The sequence below is a fragment of the Cricetulus griseus genome, chromosome 7 (genome assembly GCF_003668045.3).
Source record: "Cricetulus griseus strain 17A/GY chromosome 7, alternate assembly CriGri-PICRH-1.0, whole genome shotgun sequence".
NCBI lineage: Eukaryota > Metazoa > Chordata > Mammalia > Rodentia > Cricetidae > Cricetulus > Cricetulus griseus.
The window spans coordinates 17,818,039-17,837,426 of NC_048600.1; the positions used below are offsets into that span (position 1 = coordinate 17,818,039).

A 19,388-nucleotide genomic window follows, 5' to 3' on the forward strand; every position below is an offset into this window, starting at 1 on the left:
ATATTTTATCTTACTAAATTTCCAGGGATGATATACATATTTGTCAAAATCGCTATTGAACTTGACAAGTCACTGAGTGTAGACAATTTTAGCTAGAAGTGAAAATGGTCTTTGATGATATATTCCAAACATAGTTATACCTAAATCAGAAAACTTACAGTCTCTCAGAATACTGAAACATAGAGTCATATATAAATGATATTGGCAGAGTTTCAGTGACAGAGACTAACCAAAGAGCCAGATGAACTACTGAAAGTAAGATGAAATTTTTTAAATCAATACAATGATGTCAAGACACAAGAGATGTCCCTGAGTAGAAGAATCTTCCCACAGCATCCCATGTATCAGTTCATGTGCTAAAGTTTTGGCTTCTGATACCATGCACACTTGTGATTGTAGGATGTAATACAGAAATTGACATAATTCAGGCCAGGCAAATATTTGATGGTTCTCCACTACTATTATCTTTTAGTGATAGAACCATGTGTTCCTGAAAGGTACACTGTTGGTGAGGCAATGAGTTTTACTTAGCATACAAACCAACAGTGGTTTATACAGAGAAATATTCTAGATATCAAATCCATGTGATAGTCTTTCCCTAAAAATAATTTTACATAAGTTCATTAGAATATATTAGATTTATAGCACACCTACAAATGCCAAAATTGTGCCCGAAATGTGGCTTTAGCTCCTGAATGATTAAAGTTTTTAGAACTAGAGTTTAGATGAAGGCATAAGTGGCTGTTGGCCAAGTCTCCAGATGGCGCAAAGCTAAAAGGATGGAGCCAGTGTCTGATGAGAGAGCCTTGATGGAGAGAGGAATGCTGGGCTGAACTAACAAGGATAAATTAAAACAGCCTGAATGCAAAATCCTCCATTTTAGTTGAAAACACCAGAACGAACATAGGGAGTGTGGGACCACATCTCACTGCAATTTGTTTAAAAATAACCATTTTTCTTAATAATGTAAAGGTTTTGTGCTATTACTGTTTTATCCAGAGTCTAGATTGTGTTCACACAGCCATTCTCTTTATGCTTTAAACAGTATAGCTCAATATGAATAAACATTCTGAAAGTCTAATTTAGGATGCAAGTAAAACAATATCATCAATGAAATGATGTGAGGTGACTCCCCAAAAGAGAGAGAGAGCAAAGAGAGTCAATTCCTCTTACTTCATTATCAGTTTTGGTGTGGGAAGTAAAATATAATATTTTACTATATTTTATAATGTGAAGGTAAAACATATTTCCTCCCCATTTATTAACGTGAAGTCCTCATTTCTAAACGGCTATCACTTTTTGTCAATAGCATCTGGGAACTTCTAAATGCTTTTTATAACAATCATTCATGCTATACTATTTTTCATCCATAGTTAGTCTTATGCGTGAACTGATGAAAATCTGTCTTGTTTTTGTTTCAAATGGGCTGTCTTCCATTTTTTATGTCAAAATATCTACATTTGTGAGACTCTGCTTCTTTTAATTCTTTTGGTATTTATCTTCCTATCAGAAGGTTTACTCTTCCAAGGGTTTATGTATAGTAGTACAGGGGGATGTGTGTGTATGTGTGTGTGGGGTGAAGTAATGCATTTGTGTATACATGGGTGTCTGTGATTAAAATAATTATTGCCTAGACAATCTAAACTTCTACATATTTGTAAATATTTTTCTTATACATTTCACTTTCTACCTGTAACACAACAAAGTTGGGTAAAGTCATCTTGTGTCACATATTTTTCTATAAAATTCCAAACATGTTCATTCATTATTTTCTAAATGGCTTCTGTTACAGAGCAAAAATGGAAGGTTACTTGGGGTTGATTTCCTATTAAAATAATGTATTTCTAACTTTGTTTTATCCTTTGCTGAATGCTTATATGTTGGAGCTTCTATTTGCATTCATTACTATTCAAAATTATAACTTATAAAATGTATTTTATTCAGATGAAAAATGGACATTGATCTGTCTACTTCCTTTCTGGTACACATGTTGCTATTGACCAGATTTACTGTATGGCACTGTTCTCTGCCCTCTGTATTATCTTTTTTTTATCATTCTGAGTTTCTGTTCTTTCTGATGGCTCTACATTTTTTAAGCCCACATATCAGTTTTTAACATCCAAGATTAGGTTGTTATATCATCACACTTACAATTGGCCTTTTCTCCCTGTTCCCATCTACCTCATCACTTTTTCTACATATCCTATTGTTCTTCATCTCCTTGTAGCTTTCATTCCCTGTTTTATAAAGCATAAGCTCCCATCCTAAAGAGAATGTCAAGCAATAGCTCAAAATTACCTCTCAGAACTTTGAATACAATAGTTTCAATTCTTCTACTAGTTTTCCCTTCATCCTTACCAAATATCCACCATTTCTTCTCCCCTCATTCTTAAGTTAGTCAAGACCAACCCATAACCATTACTTCTGGTCAGTACAGTAGTGTAGTACATGGTATATTTTTTATCTCATCTCAATCAAGGGAATTAGCACCATGCTTGCAGCTGTATCTAATAAAATGCATTAAAATAGTAACTTACAAGTTACTTTGGTGTTGTCTTCCTATATATGCTTTTATTAGCTTGTGCTGGTGTCATCCTGCAGTAAATGCTTGTTAACACATTCACTTCTACCCTTTGCTGGCAACATGTTCTGTTTAGAAGGCATCGTGACCTCTGATTTGTACCATGCAGTTTCTGGCAGGCTTTTGCCTTACTCAAAATGACTCATCACAAATGCATGTGAGCACATGAGACCTAGATAAACATTATTCAAGGGCTTGTCATTGCTCTTAGGATAAAATAATCTTTCAGTTCCCATTACCAACATGATTCTCCGTACCTTGGCTCAAGTCTCCAGGCTCATCTGGTAAGTCTTTACATATGCTTATTCATCAGGTTGTTTTTCTTTTCTTTTTTTTTTCTCATGAAATTATTTTTTATTAGTTCAAATTAGAAACAAGCCTTCTCCCTCTCCCTCTCCCTTTCCTTCCTTTCTCCCCCACCCCCAACCAAGCCCTCACCCCATCCCCCATCTGCTTCCCAGGGAGGGTGAGGCCCTCCATGGGGAACTCCTAAAGTCTGTCATATCATCCTTGGCAAGGTCTAGATCATGTGTCGAGGCTGAGAGAGCATCTATCCACATGGAATGGGCTCTCAAAATCCTTTCTTACTCCAGGGATAAATACTGATCTACTACCAGAGGTCCCATAGAGTGCCGAGGCCTCCTCACTGACATCAGTCTCGGTTCCATGTGCTCCCCCTTGTTCAGGTCAGCTGTTTCTGTGGGTTTCTCCAGCCCTGCCTTGTGTTCATCACTCCTCCCTCTATGTAACTTTGCACCACAGAATCTTTCCACCAACTGTTTCTTCTGCCAGAAAGTCTCTCTATCTGTTATTTCACTCTTGGTTTCTTATGCATATCTAGACATTGTGTGACAAAGTGATTCTTTCTGTTTTAATCAACATTTGCTGAAGTTACAACTTTCTGGGTCCTAGTCCCCTATCTGCAATTCAGAAAAACAGGGTGAAATGAATAACTTGTAATTCCATCTTGTATGTCAGATACCTCCTCATACTCTACAAAAAGAGTAGTGGGTGTCTGAAAAAGGACAATTTCCACTGTATTCTAGAAACAATTCTTCAGCCTTGCTCACAATACCTCACATTGGAAGACCCATTTCCTCTCAGAATGCTGCTCCACTAGGCAACCCCTAGCCCCCCAATCAATTTTATATCAAGTTGAAATCATATAAAATAGTCATTTCCCTGATATTGGTAAGCTAGCCTCTTCAATTCTCTATATCCTGTGCCCCTGTTTTATTTTATTCTTAATAATTAATGAAACTCATTTGATTCCTTCTTTCTATGACTTCTCCAAAAACTCACCAGGCACAAAGACTCTACTTTTCTTACTTCCACTATATTCAACTGCATTCTACCCCAGAATAAAGTCAGCTTAAAATAAGAAAATAAAATACAATGAAAATTGAACTGATTTGAAGCTCTTAGTATAATTCAGTGTTAGAGTGCTTTTCTAGAATGCAGAATATCACCAGTTCCCTCCACAGTCTCTCTCTCCTTTCTCCCCCGCCTCTCTCTGTCTCTCTTTCACACACACACACAGAAAAACACGCTTACACACACACACACACACACACACACACACACACACACACACACCCTCCATAGGGTGAAGATCCACTCACGGATGCTTTCCCCACTACGCATGAAAGGACAGAAGGGGAAGTTGCTGTGATTTGTTCAAATTTTTCCTTCAAGACCCTACAGGCGCTAGAGGAGCAGAAGGGGACAATAATAGAGTGTGATGTATGTATTACATACATAATAGAATGTATGTAACATTATAGGTAGAGAATTCCAGAAAGGGACTGAAGCCTGAGCACTACAGAAATCCTCCCACAAACACCCAGCAATAATGATACACAGCAGAGGCAAGAATGCACAGCAGATAGAAGTTTGTTGCTCAGAGATTCACCAGCATCTCCCTGTCTTCATCTCTTGCTCATCCTGTCAAAATTGTTTCACTTGTGACCTGCATCTATCAATAATGACTGTGTACCCCAGGGTTAAAACTGATGCAGAACATTCTTAGAAAACAGTGTGGCCTTTCAGACTTGACTAGTTCCAATAAAGCCTAAATCTAAGCCATGGTAATGCTTGGAGAGCAGTAACAACCTAATAGAGATGAAATACAGACCCAAGCAATAAGGTGGTTCATGCCCACACAACCCCCATTGTGTGAACTAGGAGTCCCAGGCATGATCTAACTTTCTCCTTCTAATCTGATCCTTAGGGGAAACACCATATTGAGATTATGACAAGACACATACACCCCCTCCAGTGCCTCGAACAAAAATTAGCACTTTTCCTTTCATCTATTTTTTCTCATTTTTACTTATCTCATGTTACTTTGGGCAGTACAGAAAGATTGTTCTGTCCAAAGAGATGTGAAATATTCCAGACATATTGTGCCGGGGGTGTGTGTGGCACAAATCAACTTGCCCTGAGCTTCTCTGACACACAGCCAGTGTTTTAATGTTCCCATTTATACTGATCTGTAATACATCTTCACAGTGTTGGCTTAATCAGAAATGACAAGGGTGGAAGATGCAATAAAGACAGGGGCACATTAATCCACTTTGTATGAAAATGTGGAAAGGTAATCCAATTTTGAATTGCTTGCTCTTAAAAAATATATAAAAGTTTGTAAGATTTCTGTGTCTTAGTTGGGGAAACAGCAGTCAGTCTGAGAGAACCATATTTCAAGTAGCAAGCTCTCAACTTCTTGAGCTTGTGCACAGAAGTAGTGGCCTAGACTAAGAAATTAAGCCATGCCTTGTGACCTTCTGGTAGCTTTTTAATCAGACAAATACCCCAGAGGCATGCAGGTGTATTCATCCCTTGGGAGCCTCAGGGAAGGATTCCACTACTGGGAATATTGTTGTGTTTCCCCAATTGGCTTTGGAAGCCAATCCATATGAGAATGTAGTTCTGACTGTTTCCCAAAGAGAGGCCAGTGTTCATTTTGTGAAAACTCCAAACAAGAGAAGTAGGCCCAGCTGCAGCTCATACTTGCAGCAGGGAAGCAGTGGTGAGGGAAGAGGACGGTGATGACGTCAGATTGGTTTTAGACAACAACTGCTCTCGTCCCAGGCACTGTGTGTACTTGTTCTAGTGGACAAGCATTGCATGTGTGGATACAGCTGAGTCTTCAATGCTAAAGAAACATGAGAGAAGCATGAGCTGGGGAATTCATGTCCACCAGAGCTTAGTCTCTCTTATTGGCTCTCTCACAGGACAGTTGGTTTAACTCACAAGAACTTTCGTTTCCCTATCAGTAAAACAGAAAATGGGCTGTTTACTTCATGGGTTTCTAAGAAATATAGGCTCCAGCCATTTCATTCCCAGATATTTACATAAGAGAAAGGAAAACAAGATAATACAAAATGACTCAAAAGCATGTTCATGAATGTCCATAGCAACATTATTCCTAATAGATAAAAACTGGAAACAAACATTTAGCTATGAACAAATACAAAAACAAAGCCTGGTACAATTATACAATGAATATCATTTTGCTTTAGAAGAAACAAGGCCCTAATGTTTGCTGCAACATGGATGAGCTTTGCTTAAATTCTTATGCTACATGAAGCCAGCTCTGTAAGACTATATATTGCATGTATCCTGAAACATCAAATATCCAGAAAGAGGGAAACATGGAATAAAAAAGTATGCTATAAGTTTGCTGTTCTTGACCAAGCCCTCACATAAAAGCAGTCTTTCTTCCCCATTCTATGAATTTACCATGCATGCTTCTGCCATTTAGTTGTCTTACAAAGGGAATGACTACTGTCCACCATGCAGATCCTCTGTGCATTTTATTACTTCAGCTCTGACCAGAGTAAAACCTAGCAAATTATTCACAGAAGGCCAGGTGCACATTTGGTATTATAAATGCATCACAAAACAGTATGATCTGTTTTGGTTTTTATTCTCAGAATCCTTGTATAGAAATGAATTCTAGAGCTTTTGGAGAACAACAAAGGAATGTGGTGCCAGACTGAGTCTAATTTACTGCTATCATTTTACAAAAGAGAATTTGGATTTGATGTAGTATACTTCCAGGATTTAAGAGTGATCCTACTAGCTTGTTTGGTGGGCTGGCTAAAATTTTCCCCAAATTGGCCTATATTAAAGGAAGTTCAAATGCCAAAACCTCTCTGGCACTTATAGAGGAAAATATCAAGTGGCTTAGGAAAATTAAAGCTTTGGAATGGGTTTTCCACATAATAACTCAATTTGTTATTTCTCTCCCAAAGGATACATCCTTCACCAAATTTATGGGAGATATATTGACATGTAGAACCCTAGAATTCCAAAATAACTCAGTGGTAGTGACTTAATGCATGCTACAATTATTGATGGAATGGCTACCATTGACTAGGATTCCTTGAATCCATGTCGAATTGATAGAATCTAAGACTAGCAGGGCCAAGTGAGGTCAGAATCAACAAAGTCAAAGTAGGAGTGATTTCTATTACAAATGCAGTGTTGTACAAAGTAAGTGCTAAATAAACAGTTATTTACCTTAGCACTTTCCCGTGTGCAAAAGCAAGGGTGTAAATTCTACAAAGTTGTAGGATCTTACTACCTCAGTAATGTCTGTGAGATATAGGCATTAAAAATATCAAAATCCCCTTCTAAGAGGAAGAGTAAATTGCTTCATCTTGTCCCTCGGTATTAATTGTCACAATGCTCACAGTCTCTTTTCAGACTGTATAGACTTCCCTTGAGTATGCTGATCTATTGCACTTGCCAAGGAAATTCAGAAGCTACAAGAACAAAAGCCCACAAGGAAAGCTCTACACCAGGTCTAGACAACCACACCAGTTTCCTTGCCACTTAGCCCAGGAGACATAGCCTCTACCCTGCTGCTTGAAGGAATGCTATCAAGAGTCCTTGTCAGGCCTATCCATGTGAAGCTTGGCACATACAGACCCTTTGAGTATCAGAGTACAGCTTTACCAGCCACTAGTGATAACAATTCTACTCTGAAAAAATCAGTTCTGGCTCGCTACTCAGTCTTAGTAGTACCTGAGTATTTGATTGCATGCTGTTAAATTCTCAGGCAATATGAACAACCATTTTGAACTGGATGTTTTCTGTCTCAAAAGTCACAAGTTGGTTATCCAGTAGAGCTGACCCTATTGGCAGGTTTGGGTGGAGGCGATCTGGCCCTGAGGGTGTGAGAACAGCAGAGCTGACCCTCCTCTTACACCCCCCATCTGCCATGTGGTGGCATGGGTGATGGACAGATGCCCTCCCAACATCCCACCCAACCAACTCATTACCATCTGGTCTTGGGAGCAGAAGAGTAGGAGAGCTGGCCCTACACCTTACCAACTGCAGCACTCAGAAACCGGACCCTGCACCTTGCCAGGACAAAACAGTAGAGCTGGCCGTTGTGGTGTGAGTGATCAGGTTCCACGGGTATGAGAACAGCAGAACTGGCCCCACTCCTTGCTCCCTGCTGCAGTGGGTGAGCTAGTCGGAGCAGTGCTGCATAGCTTGCCCTGTTGATGTCAATGAGGGAAAGCTGGCAGGCTGACTAACCCAGCTATCACCCAGGCTCAGAATCAGGGCTATAAGTTGGTTCACCTGAACATGACCTCATTTATGAACTGCTGAAGCATGTGAAGGGGCCAAACCCACAGATCCAAAGTTGTAGGATCTCCATAACACAGGGCAACAACAGGGTATCCAAGAAGAGTCCCAGTGAGGGCCAGGTATTATCAGAAGCCAGAGGCTTTGAACCAAACCAATGACTTGCTACAACAAACACTTACACGTAAAGATTTATGGACTGGAAAGGTATACTGTGTGATTCACCTTGTCACAATGCAGATTCCACACTAATAATAATAATAATAATAATAATAATAATAATAATAATAATGTATGTTAGTTTGGTTGGTTTGGGGTTTTTTGGTTTTTTGGTTTTCTTTTGAATTATTTGGTGGCATGTTGTTTTGTGTTGGGAGGGAGGTTGCAAGGGCAGAGGGCAGATATGAAGGAACAGGGAGATGGATGGGATCAGTATGCTTGATATGAAACCCATAAAGAACCAATGAAAATGGGTGTGTCCAACAGTCTCTTATCAGTTAGTGATATAAAGCCAAGATTAGACTTAAGCAAACCCTTACTATTAGAACTACTGCACGTGTCCTGAATGTAGACTTGCTTTGCTTCCAACAGACAATATTTCTACTAAAGTCATCATTAATCACTGTATGGCATTCCCAAGTATGGTTGTTCACACAAGGTTTCACTTGAAAAAATATCAACTATGGCAATAGGTACATCCCTATGAAATATGTAAGAATCATACTGTTTTTCCATCACCCTGAAGTAGCTGGCTTGAAGGAATTGCAATATGACTTCTTTTAAAATGTTTCATCCTGGTAAAATATACAGAACAGGAAAGGAAAACATAAATCTCAACTAACCAGAAAATTCCCTGGTAGCTAGTTCACATAGTGGCAGAAGGTGTTATACACTGAAAAAAAAAATCATTGGTACTACATAGCAAGGAATGCTGCATGCTATGATACAGACTTAATAGTCAAGATATACCCAAGAGTGCAATAGTGGCATGATACTTATGGAGCTAACCAACTGCTTTCTATTTCAATATGTGACCTGTTCTATAAAACATATTTCATGTGTAGTACTATAAACCTGGTCAAAAGCTCATGACCAGGGAGATAATAAATCCCAGTGGGGTCCTTTGTTGTCAAACTGCCTTCTAAGTATTATTTATATATTGTTGTTTATAGATTTGTGCTTCTCTCACGGTAAATCAGAGGAGCTTCTTTTTACAGCAGGCAGGTAACAATTAATACAGAGATTAATAATTGGTCCAAGAACCAAGTAAAAGTGATCACCAGTGTTCAGTTGTGGATGAATCATCTGTGTTAATTTAGCCCCATCCAAGGTTCCAGGACCATCATAGAAGAGTGGCAGAAAGAATACAGAAGCTGGAAGATATGGTGGAGAACTGAGAAATGCTGATATGTAGATTGGACATGACTGCTACACCTATCAACCAACTTATACTGACTATCATTACCTACACAGGACATGCACAAGGTAAAGGCAGCCAAATTTTTCACAGGAAGAGGGAAGGGGCCTCTAATGTTCTACCCTTGGTGGAAGAGCTACTGACAGTTGATGGTTGCTGAGAGTAGGAGAGAGAGTTACTATCTCTATAGGACATAAGTTCAATTAGGTTGCCCATGTTTTAGTAGATTGATCAACACCTCTTTCTGTATGACCAGCACCAGCCGGAGCCAGGAGGCTATCAAAAGAAATAAAAAGGGAGGACATGAAACAGCAGGGAGAGGAGATGGGTGGCACTAAGGAGTTGGAGGGGCACAATAATGGATGGAAACAATCAAAATACATTTGTAAATGTACAAAACTTTCACAACTTTTCTACAAAATGACACCACCTTGGGGTTCTGATGGAAATTGCACTGGATCTCGGTTGCTGTTGTTCACAGTGCTGTCTTCTCATCCGTGAACATGGGTGCTTTCATATTTATCTGTAACTTCGTTAAGTTTTTAAGCAATGTTTATCTCCTTAGTTAATTGCTAAATATTTTATTCTTTTTGATGTTATTGTAAGGTAATTTCCTTTGGGGGATTCCCATTGTGAATCACAACATGCAACTGATTCCAATGTGCTGATTTTATCGCTTGCTACTTAGCTGAATTCATTTATTAGTTCTAACAATTTCATGAACTCTGTAGTTTCCCACATCTGAATTCATATGATGTGCAATCAGGGATAATTTTACTATTTCCTTTCCAATCTTGGTAGACTTGGACCTTTTCACAGATTAATGGTTCAGCCTAGAATTTCCAGTGCTCTTTTGAACACAGGTGATAAAAACAAAGGCTAAAGAAATAGCACCACAGCCAGAAGATCCTAGTCTCTTACAAAGGACCTGAATTTAGTTGCAGACACCTACATCAGAGAGCAAACAATTGCCTGTAACTCCAGTTCCAGCAGATATGATGCCCTCTTCTGGCCTCCACGGGCTCCCGAATGCATGGGGAACACACAAAACTTGCAGAGGCATATAAAAATAAATAATGAAACCTTTGAAAGGTGATGATAACAGGTGGTTTTATTTTGAATATTAAAAGACAACATTTCAATTTTAGTGCTGGTCTTCATGTACATGCCTTTAATACTAAAATGGACTCCTCCCATTTCTAGTTTCTTAAAGGCTATCATAAAAGAATATTTGATGTTTCCAGGAGCATTTCAGCATGTGGAATGTTTTCCTTCATTCTGGATAATGTGGCATATTAAATTTATAATTTTCAAATAGTAAATCCATGGTGTGCTCTAGGAACAAACACATTTGAGAATGGTGTATAAGTTTATAATATGCTGCAGAATTTCATTAAGTAAAATTTTGTTGAGTTTTATCAGTGTTCACAGGAGACATTAAAATGTAAATTTATTGATTTTATTGATTTATTGATTTCATAGTATGTTTGTTGGCTTTCAGAGTGATGACCCTATAGAACTTGTGGAATAAGTTGGGAAATATTCTCTCCTTAATATTATTTGGGGAAATTTTGAAAAGGCTTGATGTTACTTATCCTTTAAATGTTTAATTAATAGCTCAGTGATGCTAGCAGGTCCAAGAATTTTATGTCAGGAGGTTTGATGACTGATTTGTGCTATTTACTCACTATAGGATTTTTCAGTTTCTCTCTCTCTTTCCAGTGACTTAGTCTTACTAAGTTTTATATTTCTAATAAGTTGTACATTTCTTCTGGAATCTAATTTGTGACTATACAATACCTTTTGTAACCCCTCATAATTATTTTTATTCTCTATATAATTGATAGGTTTCATTATAGACTTAGTTTATCACATTTAAAATTGTATCAATTTCCTTGAACTTTTCAAAGAACCTACTTTTGGTTCTATTGATTGTATCAAAATCTTTTCCCTTCTCCATTTTTCAAATCCCTAACCCTTATTAGTTACTCTCTCTGCTGACTTTGGATTTAGTCTGGTCTATTTCTACCTTCTTAAGTTGTAAAGTCATGTTCTTCACTTGATAACTTTCTTCTTGTGGAATGCTCTAAATATGTCTGTTAGATAAAGTGGTCTTATTGTGTCAAGTTCTCTGTTTCTAATTTATTCTTCTGTAGTTGCTTCATCTATTATTGAAGAGAAGGTACTGAAATTTCTCACTAATTTTCTTCATTTATGCCTTCAATTCAGTTACATTCTTATTATATCTTAATGGTCTGTTGTTCTCTATGTAAATGTTTATAAGGTTTATATCCTCTTGCTGTGTTGAATATTTCATTACTTATAATATCTTTCTCTCTTATAAGTTTTTTTTTCCTTTTACTCAAAATTGATTTTATCTAATATTCCTACAGTTACCCTGCTCTATTTTGGTTATTTTGGATAATAACATTTTTTCAACTTTTTTTTAGTAATGTTGTGTCTCTTTACCTAAACTGCTGCTTTTTAGACAATGTATAAATATTTATGTTTGCCTTTTTGTCTAATTTTTATCTTTTTTATTGGATAATTTAATCCTTCCACATGAGCACTAGTAAACATCAAGAAGAAACTCTCTACATTTGCTTTATTTATGTCACATAGCATATCCACTTTGTTAGTTTGGCTTCTCATTTCTTGTGCTATGCATCTTACTATGTACCCAAGGGATTTTTGAGAAATACCTTTATTCCTTTCTCTTTCTCTTTGTGTGTATCCTATAGCTACTTAATTTGTGATAATGGGGATTACATTCAATATCTGGGACTCACAACCCTCTAAGTTGGATTGATACAGGAGAACAACCAAACACTCTGTTCTTTCATTGGTCAGACTTGCACTTTTCAGAGGTTTATTTCATATGTCCTCTACTTCCTTCACTTTAACCTGAAGGGCTCCATTAAAACTTTCCTGAAGGGAATTTCTACCAGTAACAAATTCCCTCTAATCTTACTTATCATGGAATGCTTCAGTCTCACTAATTCATGAGGGGCTTATTTTTGCCAGACACAGAAGTCATGGTTGGCAGAAACTTTTTGGTTAAATCCAAAGAAAGCTAAAATAATCATGTTAATCAAGAACAGAGAATCCCAAGAAATTAGGAGGGCTATATCAGAGATCAAATGTGCAACATATAACAACAAAGGAAAACAAAAGATGCACATAGAATCTTATGCCCTAGAGCTGGGTGATGGTGGTGCAGTATGCCTTTAATCCCAGCACTCAGGGAAGCAGAGGCAAGTGAGTTCAAGGCCAGCCTGGTCTATCAAGTGAGCTCCAGGACAATCAGAGCTACACAGAGAAACCCTGTCTAGAAAAAACCAAACAAACAAATATATATATATATATATATATATATATATATATATATATTGAATTTTTGGAAACTTTAGCTGTGCTGTCAACTTTGGATAAAAGTATCCCAGTTTACCGTGTTGAGTTGGCAGTGTACAAAATTAACAGCCATATTGGTCTAGAAATTTTGAACTTAGGTTTTTCCATTTGTACAGGGGTAACACACTGTATTAAATATGTAAGGTCCTAAAAAAAAAAAAGAAGGGATTTTGAGAGCCCATCCCTTGTGAAGGGATGCTCTCTTGACCTGGACACATGGGGAAGGGCCTAGGCCTGGCCCAGGATGATGTGGTAGACTTTGGGGAGCCCCTTTTGAGGGCTTTACCCTGCCTGAAGAGTGGAGGGGGGATGGCTAGGGGCAGGTGGGATGTTGTGGGGGAGGCGAGAGAAAGGGACAAGGGATTGACATCTGAAGCATGCTTGTTCCTAATTTGAACTAATAAAAAAAATATCCTCTTTGAGGAAAAACTATTTGTTTGGTTTGTATTGTACAATCTTTTATACTAACCATCAGAAAGTTAATTTTGTTGTTATCTCTATTTGGAAATCAGAGTATTTGAGAATGCAGTTAGGTGTTGTACTCATGACCCTTTGGGCAATGACAGACTGCAAATATAAAAGTGGTAGCTTTATAAATACATAATAGAGTTGAAAATTTCCTACCTCCTACTAACTCTATAGCTGCTGTAAATTTGAGGCAAAAACAAAACATTGTTCTTGTGCTTGTGGTATTATTCTATGTCATAGGCTTATAAACCAACCCACTTCACTTCTGTCATGTAGGCAGGGCAAATATGGTGATGTCTTCTACCAAACACTTGACTGTGTGCATTACTGGTTTATATACTATACTTACTGGTAGGTATGATGCTTTTAATGGTTACTGTGGAATCTACTCCTCCCATTATATATAAAAAGTGTTGACTGTAAGGCATGCTATGTCATGTAAGAAGAGCTACTTAGATCTGTGTTTATTATCTCTTGATTGTACCAAAAGACCACATCCCGTGATTGACTTATAACATTTAAATTCATATATGCTTTATGATCTTTTCACACTAATAGAATTTCTTAGTGGCATATTTCTCAATACACATCCCTTAGAACACATCTTCATCACTAAACAGCATGTCACTGCATATGGATGTCAGGTTTAGAATGCTGGACAGTGGTGGATTTGTCTACTATTATGGACAAATTTATATACTAATTAGTGGCTCAACTTATCGGAGACATCTGTTTCCTCAAATATCATTTACACTAAATATTTCTGTTAGCATCATCAGAAGAGATATTTGACAGAAGATTTAGAAACTAGAAATTAGGTTTAAAAGAAACTGTACTCTTCTCGATCTCTGTGGATAGTATAGGACATCAGTCACTGTAGCCAGGGAAGAATTCTTTTACTTATCATTTAGCTAACCCAGCTGTCATAGACTACCAGCAAAGCATGTCCTACTAATTTTGACTGATCTTCTTGGTTTCTCTGACTTCTGGACAAAGTGTTAGCATCAGATGAAGAGAGCAAGCTCTTCAGAAGGTCTGACACATCAGTGAGGTTGAGGGATTAGGGGCAGTGAGAGCCTCATGTAAATTTTGTCTGCATACCTGGCTTTCTAGCTCAGCCTCATGGGACCTAGATATTTTTTCCTTGTTCTACCTTACTTTATATTCATCTTTCTTTCCAAACTGACTGCACTGTTCACTTCAAGGCTCCATGCTAAACACTGAAGCGGTAACTTTTTCAATACTGTTTAACCAGCTGTCACAGTTGTCTAACTGAATCATTATAATAAATTCCATCTAATCTATTATTCCTATTGGGTCTGCTTCTCTGGTAAAACCCAAAGCGATGCATTCATAGAGCAGTTTATACAACTCTAGTTCACTGAAGAGAGAATACTTAGCAGGAACCACACACTCCCTTGCCAGCATTGAGCTCAAAAGGTTCACAGGCAGAAAGATCCTGGAGACTGGGACAAGACTTCTGGTTAATGCCAATGGTGAAAAATACAGCATTGATGGTAGAAGTAAAAGACATCATTAAAGATCACTTATATCATAAGAAAAAGTACTTGTTAAATTTAGAATTGCTAACATGATGCCTATGGCTGTTGTTAGGGAACTTCTTCGGAGAGCACACAGGCTCTTAAAGCCAAAAATGGCCCAGAAACTAGGCTGAAGGGAAGGGGGATGTGCCCTGAAGACAAAGCACAAAGAGAAATACTATTTTCTAGCTATGTCTAAAACTGTATGTGGTGGGTTGAATAAGAATAGCCCCCCATAAAAGCGTATTTGAATGCTTGATCCGTAGGAATTGACATTATTAGGTGGTTGTTGGAGTAGCTGCGGACTTGTTGGAAGAAGTGTGTCATAGTAGGTAGGCTTTGTGGTTTCAGCCAAGTCCAGTGCCTCTCTCCCTCTTTTCCTGTTGCCTGCCAATCCAGATGTAGAAATCTCAGCTCCTCTTCCAGCACCACGTCTTCTTGTGCCCCACCACCATGACAAAAATGGACTAAACCTCAGAACCTGTAAGCCAGCCCCAATTAAATGTTTTCTTTTTGTAAGAGTTGCCAAAGATACCAACTCAGTCACTGTATAGTAAGCTCATGGTTACCTTGAGCTCTGCCATCCCCCTGTGGCTGTCACTCAACATTGTTCCTAAGCTGCTTCCTCAGTTGGTTTAATAAGACACTGAAGATGGCAAAGGCTGACCAATTTCTGAAAGGCACAGAATCTCTGACTGAGAGAAAATTCTGGAATCATAGCTTTAGCACTCTATCTAGATGCCATACATGATTATATATTCAAGAAGCCATTCACATTTAAAATCTTCTTAATTTTTAAATATTATAGTGTGTGTGTGTGTGTGTGTGTGTGTGTGTGTGTGTGTGTGTGTGTGTGTGTGTGTGTGTGTGTGTGTGTGTGTGTGAATGATCTATCAGAGGAAGAGGCTGTACACATTCACCACAGTACATGTGGATGTCAGAAGAAAAATTTGTAGTTGGTTCTCTTCTTTCACCTTTGTGAGGGTTCTGGGAATTGAACTTATGTCACTAGGTGTGTTCAGAAGATGCCTTTACCCTCTGAGCCATTTCATCAGGTGATGCTCTTAAATACCTTAAGGGTGATGCAGTGACACCCGACTTACTATCTGGAGTATCAACCCACCAGACTGTGAAATCCAATTAAATCCAAAAGGCCAAGGATAGGACTAAGTGGTACAGGTAATGTCCTAGAGGACAAAATATCCTGGCCAGAGTGGAAAATGGGCAGGTGTCTAGACCAGCAAGATAAACAAGGGCCATAACAAGTGGTTAAAGCTAATATCATCTTAGATCTACACCAACACTTTCAACTTTAAAAGGCACTTGAAATATTTATTCAGTCAATGCTGCAGGCATAGTTCTATGCAATAGACTATAGTAGTGATAAAATAGATAAAGATAAGGGCCCTGCTTACCAGAAAGCTCACTCTTTGGAGGAAACAGACAGTTCACAAGTAAAGAGATAATTGGTGCTATGGACTATGAAATATAAGACAAGTGGATAGGGGTGATAGGAGCTCTATTTCACAGCAGAGAATCAGCCAAAATATTGTTCTGAAAGTAGCCTTTATCCTGGGCCCCAAAAGAACTGTGGTGGAAAATTATGCAAATATCTGTAGAGAAAGTGGTATCAAATAATAGATACCGGTCTGAATCCAAGGTACCTGGTTTAGAAACTTATGAATATTTTCTTTCTGGTATTCTTATGATATTTTCAGTTGATTCTGGACATTTGAGTGTCTTAAATAGTAGCCAGACAGCTGTATATTATGTGTAATGCTTATTCTTCAACTTCTCCCAACCTTCCAAGCTAATGTAAGGTCCTTTAGAAGGGGCCAAAGGTAAAGTGTTCCAACATGGGTCCCTTAAACATACACCAGTGTTGCAAAGGCCATGAGACATTCTGCCAAAAGGAAGTTGTCCCATTAAATTACCCGTGGAGTCCTCTCATCTATGGTACATGTTATCAGCCTGGCATTAGAAGGCATGCCCTTTCAGAACTGTGATAAAAAGGAAGAAGCCAATTTTGAGCCTAGACAATGTAGCCAAACATGCATTGTAAATGCAGACTTTCTAGGCTTGCAAATTCTGGAGGCCAAGACTGGTACACAATCCTGTGTAGTACGAAGAGACTGACAGCCCTGTCCTGGTTACTTGATATTTCAACACCCCTCCTTCCACAGCTCTTTGGTTATCAGGGCAAAAGGCTAATGGCGAAGTAAATTCTCAGTGGCTGCCTCTGTTTTCGAAGGACCTAGCTGCTTAAAGAGTTTGCTTGCCGAAATTCACTTCATGGGGAAGAAAGAAACAGCCCTCTGAGGAGAAGGATGCTCAGTCACTTACTTGCCCCTCAATCAGTGAAGAAATCCATGCCCTCGAGTCTAAAGCAAAGGTCTGTGTGAGAGCTAGTTCTTAATATATTTTTTCTTAATATATTTTTATAAAGTCTTCATAATATATGGACTTCATAAAGAAAAGCAAGCACACAAATCATGAATGTCTTTCTTGTTAAAAATCATCGAAACCTCCTTTTGGAGTCCTAATTATATGCCCCACACAAGCATAATAATGGTCCTCAACTGTCACAGAATGTTGCACAAGAGGAATAATAATACATCACATAATCGTTCATGGCTTCCTTCTTTTCCTCAAGATTGTGCTTCATCCACTCATACTGCTGCATGATGTAGCAGTTCATTCTTGCACATCATATTATTTACTATGGCTTTTGTGCCAATTCCAAAATGAATACCCTATGTTTCACAAATTTGTACATAACATGGGTATAAATTCAAATACCTAAGAGTGATAACTCAGTTTACATTGGAAAACAGTAAGAAAGGGGAAAGGGAGCCTGGGGGTGGTGGCACATGCCTTTAATCCCAGCACTTGGGAGGCAGAGGCAGACAGATCTCTGTGAGTTTGAGACCAGACTGTTCTACAAGAGCTAGTTCCAGGACAGCCTCCAAAGCCACAGAGAAACCCTGTCTCAGAAAAAAAAAAAAAAGAAGAAGAAGAAGAAAAGAAAAGAAAAGAAACAAAGAGAGAGATGGAGGAGGGATAATATTAAATACTGGACCCATTGAAAAATAGCTTACACCCTAGAAAGAAACCAAAAGGAGATACTAAATTATTAAAATCCAATGGGGATTGTCCGTGGCAACAAACTAGAGGCATCTCTCACTGTCATGAGGGAGCTTGTAGTGCATTGTTCTACGGTCTACTGAACATCAACCATATAGACATTGGATTGACAATTATTCTGAGTATCCAAATGTACATTTGTGAGCATCTTCCTAGTGGCCCCAAACAAGCATCTGAAAAAGTCACAATCCCCAGGGTTTGAGAACAAAATTAAGAAATTGCTGGCTAAAGACAGGAAGTGAAAAGCAAAAGGTAATGAGTCCTAACACCTGGGATGGGTATGCCTGTAAAGTCATTCTTGTAGACCAAGACATGTTATCTATTGCTTTCACTAGTTAACTAGCCCATTCTGTGCATCAAATACGTTTTTGGGTCCATTGTTGAAAGGTAATTCACTCCCAAAATTTCAAATTCTGGTTCTGAAAAAGAACTATTTTTTTTTACTTAATGGATCTTGACCCTTTCCCCTTCTCCAGGCACAAAGTTTGTCTCTTTTAGGGTCCTCCTTGTTTACTAGTTTCTCTAGCAGTGTGGATTGTAGGCTGGTAATCTTTACTCTATGTCTAAAATCCACATATTAGTGAGTACATATCATATATGTCTTTTTGTGATTGGGTTACCTCGCTCAGAATGGTTTCTTTGAGTTCCATCAATTTTCCTGAAAATTTCAAGATTCCATTGGTTTTTTGTTCCCCACTGAGTAGTACTCCATTGTGTAAATGTACCACATTTTCGCTATCCATTCTTCGGTTGAGGGGCATCTAGGCTGCTTCAAGTTCAAACCTTTATCCAAACTTACCAAACACCAAAGAACTAATTTTCTAAGCCTTGGTTTCCTCATCCATAATCCAAGAATAGTTCTCATCTTCAAATTATTATTTATTGCTGGAATCAGATGACTCAAAATGTAACCAGTGACTAATATATTAAACATTAAAAAATATGAGGCTTTAGACACATTTTTTAGTAATTGTCCATTATAAGTTGAGAAAAATAGAAATGAGAGCATAAGCTATGTGCTTTCTACCTGTCAATTTGTATATAGATGTAGGTGTTGATATTCATGAGTCAGACAGAAACAAGTAGGGATTTTGAGCTGTCACCCGTGTCATCATCTGTCCTTAGCCACCTGTTGTGGACCCTTTCACTCTCAGCTACAGTCTTCTATCTGGCAGTTGCCTGACCCTCTAAGTAGGACAGAGGTCATCACAGTTCCAGCTTCTTT

At 38.3% G+C, this 19,388-nt stretch overlaps 1 long non-coding RNA gene across 2 annotated transcripts in view; it reads left to right on the top strand.

Annotated features, from left to right (window-relative positions):
- Nucleotides 1–2,751: 2,751 nt before the first annotated feature.
- Nucleotides 2,752–19,388, top strand: part of LOC103159655 — an 81,995-nt gene continuing 65,358 nt past the window's right edge. For both annotated transcript variants that reach the window (XR_004770842.1, XR_003486963.2), the window contains exons 1-2: nucleotides 2,752–2,865; nucleotides 9,502–9,667. This is a non-coding gene — a long non-coding RNA (uncharacterized LOC103159655). The remainder of the gene's footprint in view (nucleotides 2,866–9,501; nucleotides 9,668–19,388) is intronic.